Below are 11,023 nucleotides of genomic sequence, written 5' to 3' on the forward strand. Positions count from 1 at the left end.
GCCCGTGCCCTCCCCCGAGCCCGCCGGGGCCCGGTGCGGTTCTCCCCGGGGCGGGGTCCGCTGTCCCGCCAGGGAGGAGCTGGGGGAGCCCCGCACACCGACCCAGGAGCTCAGCCCGCTGTGCCCTGTCATCCGTCCTGCACCTGCACCGTGCAGGGAAACGGGAAAAATAAATGTAGGGGGAAAAAAAAAAGAGGGGGGGTGGAGGAAGTGGGGGGGAGAAAAAGGGCGTTTTAATGCACCATTAAAACTTGGTCAGTGAGATCCCAGGTGCAGTTAGAGGACGACAGGAGATCTTTACCTCCACATTTCCAAAGCATATTTAGATTAACTCTGAATCTTCTATTTGGTTGCAGTGTTCTATTCCACGTTTTGTTTTCTTGCCCTTAAGCTACTTACGTGCTCTTTCAACTTCATCCTCCTTTTCGTTTTCAGTCCGGGATGCGGGATGAGTGCAGCACAAGCTCGGCCCTTCCTGGCATTCCCTGGCATCTGCGTGTTCTTCTGGAAGTGCTCTGCAAGCAGGACGGAGCCTGGAAGGGAAGGCCGCCCAGCCAGCCTCAGCTCCTCTCCAACCTCAAGGAGAAGTCATCTGGCACCACCGCCTCCTGCCCTCCCCAAGCCATTAAGGGGACACATCTCAGCGTGGCCCCCTTCTCCAGCTGATCCATGGCTACAATCCAGAACCACCTCCTGAAGCAATCAGCTGAGAGAACTACTTTTTCAGGCCACCAGCCTCAGCCCACGGGGTCCACACAGGCCACAGACCCTCAAAGTGATGCCACCATTCCTGGCGGCAGCTGAGCGTGGCCTCCTTAGCTTTAGGCATATGACCAGTCTTCTCCAAGCTGTGCAGGCTTGTGGGTTGGGAAGAGAACAAGTATCATACGATGGAGTTAGGCTTTTCTCAGTGATGACCGGTGATAGGACAAGGGGTAATGGGTGCAAATTGGAGCATAGGAGGTTCCATGTGAATATCAGGAAGAACTTCCTTACTGTGAGAGTGACAGAGCACTGGGACAGGCTGCCCAGAGAGGCTGTGGAGTCTCCTTCTCTGGAGACATTCAAAACCCACCTGGACACGTTCCTGTGTGATGTGCTCTAGGTGATCCTGCTCTGTTAATGGGGTTGGACTAGATGATCTTTCGAGGTCCCTTCCAACCCCTAGGATTCTGTGATTCTATGATTCTATGATCATGCAGGAGGCATCGAGAGGTCATCTGACCAGAAGGCTGTGTGTGTTTAATTGGGAGGGTCCAGCCCGCTGGGCGCTCTGTGATGCCTTGGGCATGATCAAAGGCAGCCCGGTGTGCCACATGGATTCTCATCCTGGGTTAGGAGAACCAGCCCTCAGTGGCATTAATGTGAGCAAAAAGGGCTGGTCAGCTAGAGGGAAGAGGAGAAATGGCATCTTTCTTTTCTCCTGGGTGTCTGGTCAGAGCTGGTCTGTTAAAGAGACCTGCTGATGGTGGATGATAACAAAAGCAAACACAGACAGCAGTATCTGATACCCAAGAGAACATCCTCTGCGCTGCAGGCAGGACAGTATCAGTTACAAGTTAAGGCAGCTGTGATTACCATCAGGCCAGTAAGTAGACAAGCACTGCTGGAGACAAAACCACTCATTTTAAACTCCTACTCCTTCAGTTGCCACTGTAGCCAACTAGGCAGCTTCTCTCGGCTCCTGGGCCACCAGGTCTGCACTGGCCACTGAGGAACTGAATCAACTCTCCTTCTAATGCCCTGGGTGCAATCTATGGCCTGGGTATGCTACCCTATAAAGGGCAGCTGCTTGGGATTATGTGTGGGTGTGTGGTGGTGTCACCCAAGCATGAAATTTGCACATCAGACAATTTACCCTTGGATGCTGCTTCTGGCATTATCCATGAGCCAGGACTCAGCTCATCCAGGCTTCAGAGGAAAATGCCACACAAGTTAGCACAGGGCACAAGCAACAGCAGCAGTGGGTGCAGCCCTCCCCTCCTTGCCTTCTGCCTGAGCATTGGGGTCACCCAGAACAAAACAGACACAGGATATTCAGGCAGGTTTATGGTGATAATTCAAATCAGGGAAGATTTGAACAGGAGTACAGTCTCCCACAGCATTATTCCCTAAGACCACGGAGAATGAGTTTGGAGAATGTGGCTAGAGAATATCTGAATAATTATATAAGGATTCTGAGGTAAATGACCACCCAGAAAAATTATCTGAGCACATTCCTACCATCCCTACAAGCTCTAGTGGAAGCTGTGCTGCAGGAACTCCTGGCTTTGTGTTTGCTCAAGGATCACTGGGAAACTCTCTCCTCTTCCTGCAAGCGTCTGTATTTCTGTATCAATGCGTAGAGAAGTCCTGTTGGGTTGGCAGTGGCCAGTGATAGCAGATCCTCATGACTGCACAGGCTGGGGCATGCAGGATCTAGGGTGGGCACAAGGCCCTTCATGAGGGTTGCAGACCGTTCCTGCAAACTTATTTGCACACCTGCAGCCTCAGTCCCATGCACGGTCAGGACACACGCTTCACTTGATGTCAGTGGACTGTCCTCTCAGAATCAACACGACTAACAGGCAGTAGGGTGCCAAAATTCATTAAGATTTACCATTTGTTTGGCTGCTCAGATATCAATCAGGCTGTCTCTAAGGGCACCACTATATGATCTGATTTTTTAAGGCAATAAAGGCCTGAGGCAATGTTTGAAACTGCCAAGAACAGAATGTGCGAAGCGATCCATGTCCAGGAGATTAGCTGCAGGAGGAAGGACAGAGCTGGGGAGAGAGCTGTGCACTGGCACCTAGGAAGGAACAACTTGCAAGATGGAAGTTGTTGAGGGCTTATCTCCCTGCATAATGAGGAGTTACCATGTGGAGAGCACTCCGATTTTCTCTGGTGGGTTTGGGCAGAGCCACCAATGAGATCCCCACCTCCTTTGGGCCTCCTGCAAGGCAGGACTGGTAGAAAGCACCTAAAGCAAGGAGAGGTGTCTCAATACAGACAGGGCAGGAGGAGGAAGGTGGACAATTACTTTGAATGTGGTGGCAAAAGAGAAGGGCTGGCACAGAGCACAGCAAAGTGAGGATTCGTCCATCTTGGTGACTAGTTTGCCTGTTAGTGCCGTTTGTGGGGGGAAAACGAGACTGTGTGGCTGATGGTCACACACAGGAATTTTGGGTGATGTGTGATCTAGAAGCACGTCTGAGGGTGGCTGTGGATGATGCTGTGATATGCAGCAGAGGAAGGAGAGAGGCATGCCAGCGGGGGAGGGACTCTCGCAGGCTGCAGGACCAAGTGCTAATTATAAGATGACAGAAGTGTGCAAAATGGCCTCAAGTAGTTACTATTCGTGGGCTGCCACTGCAAACAAACGGGGCTGGGCCTCCTCGGGCTGGCATGCCCAAGAGCTGGAAAAGGGCAGCTGCTCGAGAGCCTGGCAGCAAGCCTGCATCACACACAACAGGTGAGACAGGGTGAGGAAGAGAACAGGCGACGGGAGCTGCCGCGGCCCTGCAGACTGAGAGTGAGTGTCCAGGTGGCATACAGGCATTTTATTGCCCTCTGGAAGCTGCAGGGAGCCTTGGAGGGGAGAGGAGCGACCCTCAAAACTGCTCTCAGCCTCCTCAGCGAGGTGATTGCCAGCCTGAGGTCCCCGCTGCAGCTTCCGGGTCGTGCAGGGCGCCGCTTTTGGGCTGCTCTCTGATTTTCCGCCTAGGAGGTTCAGGAGAAACACAGCCCACTCATGGGCTGCTGCACATTGCACTGGCTCAAGCAGGGCCTGCAGTCACCTAGAATGAAGTATGACAAAAATAACTATCAAGTCTTCCTCCTTACCCTCCTTGTCCTCCCCACAGATGTGGGGTGACTAGGGATTTGCCTTCTGGACATATGTTGTTGGTCCTCTGAGCATGGCTGCATTTCAACAGATTAAATGCATATAGTTATGCAAGCCAGGGTGACTAAAAAAAACCAAAACACCACAAAAATCATGACCTGGTAGGCACGGAGGTAGTAAATGTACACAGAAATAACCTTCCTGCAAATCCACCCAGGGGCTCAGTATTATTTTCTTTAATATCACTTTAACAGGTGTGTAATAAAACTTGTGGGGGTGCCCGCACAGCTCACCCTTGGCTAAATGATGTGGAAAACAACAGCTGTTAAGATAGATAAGTCAGTGTAAATAGCATGTGTGGATGGAAAACCCAGAAGTGTCTCTTGAGAGGCCATTTGCCCCAAACTGATCTTGCTGAAGAGGGAAGCAACCATCAGTCCTCAGCTGATCGTGCTGAAGAGGATGGCAGCCATCAGCTGGATTAAACAGTAACCAGGGAATGACAAAGGCAATTTAGATACAAAAGAACGAGTTGGTCTGAAAAGCTGTATAAAAGAAGAATAAAAACTTGTTACAGAGCAGGGAGAGGCCTCAGACTGGGAGCAGAGCAGCAGTCAAAACCCAGTCTGGCACATCACAGCCTCTGCCAAGACCAAAAGTAGCAGCTACCCCACCCATCAGACACAGCCAGGACCCAGCATGTGGCCTGACCCCGTGGGGTGCAGCATCAGGACCCACACTTTGGGTGTGTCTGGTTGACCTGCTGGGGTGCCTTCCCACCAGCGGGTGCATTAGCTGGTTGTAGGGAGTAGTGTGGGCACCCCTGGAACTGGAGCGGTGCCATCCTCACTGGGAGTGGGGCATCAGTGGAGGGACCCGTGTTCCCAGAAGTGACCCCCTGCCAGGGAGGGAGAGGCGGGTGCCTGCGTGTGTGCCATGAGAACTTCTAGGGATTATTTACAGAAGTGTATTTGGGAACTTGCAGGAATTCATCAGTGTGTCTAATGCTGTGGTTGAACTCCTGTATTGCTGACATAGATCCCAAATGTATAGTTCACCAATTGTCAGTTAATTACATGTCCTTATTAAATCAATAAACCATTTTAGTCCTGATTGGCTTAACCTATGTGAGCTGAGCCATTTTTCCCTGCAACAATCACCAACTGATACAAGTTTTTAATCAATCCTGGCAGGAGAAGGCCTATAAGCTCAGTGATCAAGAAAAGATTCACTTCATGTTGAACTGGAGATGAGGTGCAGGACAAGGAATGGTTTCTGGGGTGGACTGGCTGGCAGGTGGACACAGAAAAGGAGGATGCAACAGGGACAACATGCTGTGTGACTGGTGTTTGATAAATGGGATAAATACTTCTGGTGGACAGTACAGGGTTCCTCTGGCTGAGCATGGCTACCCGTAGTGAAACCTGCTGGCTGTCAATACTGGTCTGATGGAGGCAAAGGCAACTTAGAATCATAGAATCATAGAACTGTTCAGGTTGGAAAAGACCCTTGGGATCACCGAGTCCAACCACCATCCCTACTCTACAAAGCTCTCCCCTAAGCCAGATCCACCAACAGCACATCCAAACAACCCTTAAACACATCCAGGGAGGGTGACTCAACCACCTCCCTGGGCAGCCTATTCCAGTGTCTAACCACTCTTTCTGTGAAAAAAATGTTCCTAAACCTCCCCTGTTGCAGCTTGAAGCCCTTTCCTCTTGTTCTATCGCTAATCACCTGTGAGAAGGGACCAGCACCAACCTCTCTACAACGACCTTTCAGGTGGTTGTAGAGAGGGATGAGGTCTCCCCTCAGCCTCCTCTTTCTCAAACTAAGCACTCCCAGCTCCTTCAAGCATTCTTCATAAGATTGATTCTCTAGGCCCTTCACCAGCTTCGTTGCCCTTGTGAAGGCACCAGAAGTCAGACCATGTTGCCAGAATTTCTCTTTTTGGCAGATGCAGGAAAAATTACTCTCATCTTGTCACTGAAAATAATATGTAAATACTTCCTTGCACGAAGTCCACCCTGTTTTCCTTGGCACATCTGGAAGAGATGGCCACACAGGGAAGAAGCATTACCCAGGAACTAGCTGTGAAGCTGGCAAGAACAGCACGTGCTTTGTGACAACAGGCACTGGGAGCCCTCACTGGAGCAGCAGCCAGGCTCCTGGTCCACAGCCACGGAGCTCAGGCAGCCACATGGGCTCCCGATGAGCCAGCAGCTGTAAGCCCGGGGAACTGATTTGGCTTCACCCCTGCTGGACCAAACAAAGTGATCCCCATTTGGCTCCTACTAGGTAGATCTGGACTACACACTATTAAAACAGGCCATCATTAGTTTTCTGTCCTGGCAGCAAGATCACAAGGCTTCACTCTCCACTCACTCCCAGTGGTGATTCGTGTTTTCTGATGGCAAGTTGTATTTGGGCACCATCCTGCTTGGCTGCCCCAGTTAGAGCTCTTCTGTCTCCAGGGCCAGCCAGTCTGGGATGTTCAGCACAAAACCAAGTCAAAGAACGAGAACTAAATAAACTCTGAAACTATTTTGAGGCCTGCTTTAATAGAGTTTAAAAAGAAAAACAGCATCACAGTGGAAAAACATTTCTATCTTTAGCCATCAGGAGCAAGTCTTATCTAAGCAGCACCACACGGGAGCTGGCAATGGGAATGTTAGGGTTTAACTTGTTCCTAAACATCTTCTTTTATTTGTTTGGTCAGAGCCACAGTGTGATACTACACGATTTACAGTGCCTGACAGAAGCCCTTCTCCTCCTCATGGGAGGCCCTTTTCCTAAAACAACTCACAGGTGTCTGTGATAATTTTAAAGATTGCTCCAGCATTGTCTACACTAAAAGTTCTTAGTGACTGAAGGTGGATGACTCTGCAAACTGGGAAGCCTGCTCACCATGGTGGGCTTATTGGTGGTCTTTGCATTGGTTTGGGTTGTTCCACTGCAGTGCCCTGTGATGACTACTTGCACCCTTACCTGCAACACAGTAACACAATACATTTAAAAAACAAACACATTTGACTGGGGAATCTCTCTCCAGTCCTCCACATCCAGTCATTGTGACAAAGACATAGTGCAGCTGTGATGGGAACTGTCTGTCTTCGCTACCCTGATGTAAATTTGGTGCTGTGGTAACCATGCTGGAATCTGAAATTCCCCTTTCTCTTTTCACCAGTCCTGTGTGGACTGCAGCCTGAGGGGCATGTGCACACAGACCAAAGAAGGCAGACTTAAATCTAATAGGAGTTTAAAAAGTGCTGAAGTCTTTCTCAATATAATCACTAGGAGTTAAGGACTGCGTGGATTATTTGAAAAGCTGCATGGGCTTCAGTTTGTATTTTTAGATGGTTGTGTACCTTGGAAAATCTGCTTTGATTTCCACAGCTCAGCCTTTCTTCTCAGATAGCCAGGACACATTTGACATGGACATTTGCACGAGAGCTGAATCAAAGAGGATCTGTTCTGTGAAGGCATGATGAGAGCTGGGCACTTCTGCAACTGATGTCTCCAGATCCACCAGACGTTTCTCAGAAACTGTTGATTCTGCCTGAATAAGACACCACAAGCCACAGGCAGAGGGAAGTGAGCACCACAGTAAACCGCTCCATCACGTCTGGTCTAACAATGGGACAGCAGAGGAAGACAGTGCATGTGGTGATGCTGCTGTTATTTACATAAGGCAATTCCTTTGCTTCTTCTGTTGTTTTAAATCCTATTTATCAGCTGAATAGCACAAACCCTTGGAGGATATAATTGTGACAAGACCCCCAAGTCAGCTAGGGTTTTGAGCTGTGTTTCTTTTCTCAGGGGAAGCATCCTCAAAACACTAACATGCAAATCTGGTTTTCCGCATGTTAGAAGTATTCCCCAGGCAACCAGGATCTGGAACTGAACAGAAATTCTCTTTAGTCCCCACCCATATTTCCTTTTGAAAAAGCAGTTATTAGTGGTAGTCAAAGATCAGCTCCTGTTGCCTGTTGTCCAAAGCACTTCACAAATGAACACTTGATAACAAAATGGCTCAGCTAACGAGTTTTATTACAAGCCAGGTTTGTCGATTGTAAAAATATAGGACTGGCTACACCTGGAATGCACCATAGATCCATCTAATCCAGCATGTCTTCTCCAGCTGTGGGAAGCAGCAAATACTTAGAAAAAATCCTCAAGAACAGGGCAAGTACAGGGTGACTGATGTGACCTTCCAGGTGCCAGCAGCCTGCCACCCTGGGATTTCCCAAGCCAGAGTACTCTGACAGTAAAGTAAACTGGGCATAGTCCCAAACCTAATCTGTGTCTCTGGAGAAGTGTGACCGCAGCCTCTGCAAGTTCACCTGAGTGAGTTTTAGAGGCCAGCAACTGTCCAGCAGTGAGGGTAGGTCTCACAGCCACAAGCATGAACAGCTATTACCTGCACAGGGCGTTGCACTGATACTTTTCATCATGGTTCAGCAAGATGGTTTTAAACCGTCTCTGGTCTTGCTGTGTAAGTCTCCATCAGCCTCTGTGGGCCCCACAGATCAGCCTTCCCACAGGACATGCAGTAACAAGCAGACCACAGACTTCAGTGGATGCATACTCATGTGTCTGATGAGTGAGGTAACCAGCTACGTGTTCCTCTTACTGTTGTGGTGGCATTGGATCAGTCAACCACATGTCACCAACACCAAACAACATACTAGCCTATAACATATGAGCACAGAAACAGCTCTGAATCTTCTACTCTGAGCTCCTTCTTCAGCTGCAACCTCCTAGCACATGGGCATTGCCTCTCATTTTTCAGTCGAGATGACTGACTGAGGTAGCCTGCACGTCACCTGTGATGACCCACTGACTCACAGTCCTTGCTGCTCTGTGAGAAGAGGCTGGCCACATGTAAAGACACACTCTGCTAGGCACATACTTAATTTATAAGTGCTAATTAATTGAATAATGGGTTGGCTGGCAAAACTCCTGGTCTATATTGCCATCTGGAAGAAAGCTGGTGTTGTTAGTAAGATGGGTGCTCTGTTAAACCCGACACCTTTGTAAAATAATCTGTCCCAGCATTACTGACAAGACAGAATTTAACAATGAAAATGTATGTTTTATTCTCCAAGAGCACATTTTTAAGATGGCAAATGTTTGGTCATTGGGACAGTGATCAGTGTGCTTTATTCTCGTGACAAGCAGTAGGATAAATATACTGTTATAAATGGAAAGCAAACCGTTTACTTGAAGAGCTTTAAATGTCATCAGTCTCTTAGAAAATGCATGTCAGTAGGTCTCATGTGACCCCGAAAGCAGTGTGGCTGTTTAATGTAACTTTTGCCTCCACCGAGGCCCTCTGGGTGCCTACGACTGAGAACAGCTATCTTTATATACTGACAGCCTTGCTCCAGGTCAGGGAGGCTCTGACCTGCCTCTGAACTGAAAGTCTGAAGCACTGGACAGATACTGCTGTTTCAGTTCTTCCACGTTTATCTCAGGGGTCAGGTTTCCAGGAATCTGCTGCAGTTGAGTTGCCATAATGAAATGGCATGGGAAAGTCACCCACATCAGGTGCTTACAGCAGGCCTGCAGAATCCCTGCCTCTCTTCTCGGCTGCAGAGCACATTAGAGTAAATGCATATACGTTGTTGTGGCCTCATTTCTAGCTGGTGGGTAGATGGGAAGCTGGTGGCAGAAGAAAGAGCAGAACCAGTGTTTTGCCACCGTGGGTATGGCTTTGTAAAGGTGGTGGTCCCATCCCCGCTAGCTCACAGGTGTCTGGGAGCCTGGCACAGCCACGTGCAGCTGCCCCAAGCCCACACCCACTGGGCTTAGGAGGGAGAGCTGTGCACATCTTGCCTCATGCTCACGCCTCCCAGAGAGCAAAGTGCTTTCCAGGTATTAATGAGCAGAGTCCGGCAGCATTGCTTTGCTAAGGTAGAAAAGTCCTCATTGCACTAGTGGGAGAAACTATGGGTTTGCCAACATGGAGATGCTCTGGAAACGGAATCTGAATGAATTTTCCAGCTACCAAAACTTTAAAAAACCTCATTAAATCATATTAAAGCCCCATGTGGGCATTTTAACTTAAAGGTATGTTTATTCTCTGCAGTATACTTCACCTCTAAAGAAAACTGAAGAACATTTAATTTACTAAAGATGGCTTCTTCAAAGCAGTTGTTTAACTATTTGGAATTTGCACTTTTAGTTCAATTAGATTACTTTTCTCCTCAGTTTTCCTTTGTAAAGAAGCCCTTCAAAAGAGAGGAGAACAGACTTGTTTGGAGTCATCCAAAAGAAGTGGAGGAGCCCAGACATGCACAAGTATTCAGGGAAGCAGCTTTTCTCTCCACTACCTTTCTATCACTGCGGGAAATTCCTTCGGTGGTTCAGCGCTTCTGCACTCTCTCTTCCCCTGCCACACCAGGCTTTGCAACAGACCCAAACAGCAGAGGCAAGACAGGCAAAGTGAGCTAGCAGGTGTCTTGTCTGGCTGCAAGCAACACTGTAGAAAATTCATGAAAATGCCACAGTTCTTCGAGACTGCAAAGTCTGGGGATCATTTATTCTGCCCTTCCAGCATAACACAGTATCATTTCATTCCATTACTTTTTCAGGCAGCTGGATAGCTTATCTTTGACTGCAGCATAAAGTCAGGTTTTTGCTGCAGTCAAATTGTTTCGGGTATTTTGTTGAACGTGTGTTTTCCATTTCAATCAAATTTCCTTTTAGTAAGCTTCTTTTTTATAATCTTTTCTCCTTTGACAGACATGCCTTTGTCCAAAGCAAAGTTGTCTATAGCAACCCCTCAAAAAAAAAAAAAAAAAAAAAAAAAAAAAAAAAAAAAAAAAAAAAAAAAGCAAAAGCGGAAAAAAAACTCAAATACATCTCTTATTGTCACTGCTATATCTAGGTTCTTGAGCACATACCATTTGTCTACCTCACCATGCCAGCAATGAAGCTGGAGCAGAAACACCAAAGCCTGTTAGTTTTACAGGATGGTCCCAGCCTCAGGCTGGAGCCAAAAGGAGAATCTGGTAGAGAACTTCAAGGGAGTTACCACCCCAATGGCAGTGTGAGGTTAGGCAGTAAAGAAAGATTCAAACACACATTGGAATAAAGCATAAAAATTAGCAAGACAGAAAAATGGAGAATAGCCTCTATAGGGTAGATAATTCGCTCACAAATATTTGAGCCTTATTGGACTTGACTTACCAT

The sequence above is a fragment of the Chaetura pelagica genome, unplaced genomic scaffold, assembly GCF_000747805.2.
Source record: "Chaetura pelagica isolate M959 unplaced genomic scaffold, ChaPel_1.0 scaffold65, whole genome shotgun sequence".
Lineage (NCBI taxonomy): Eukaryota > Metazoa > Chordata > Aves > Apodiformes > Apodidae > Chaetura > Chaetura pelagica.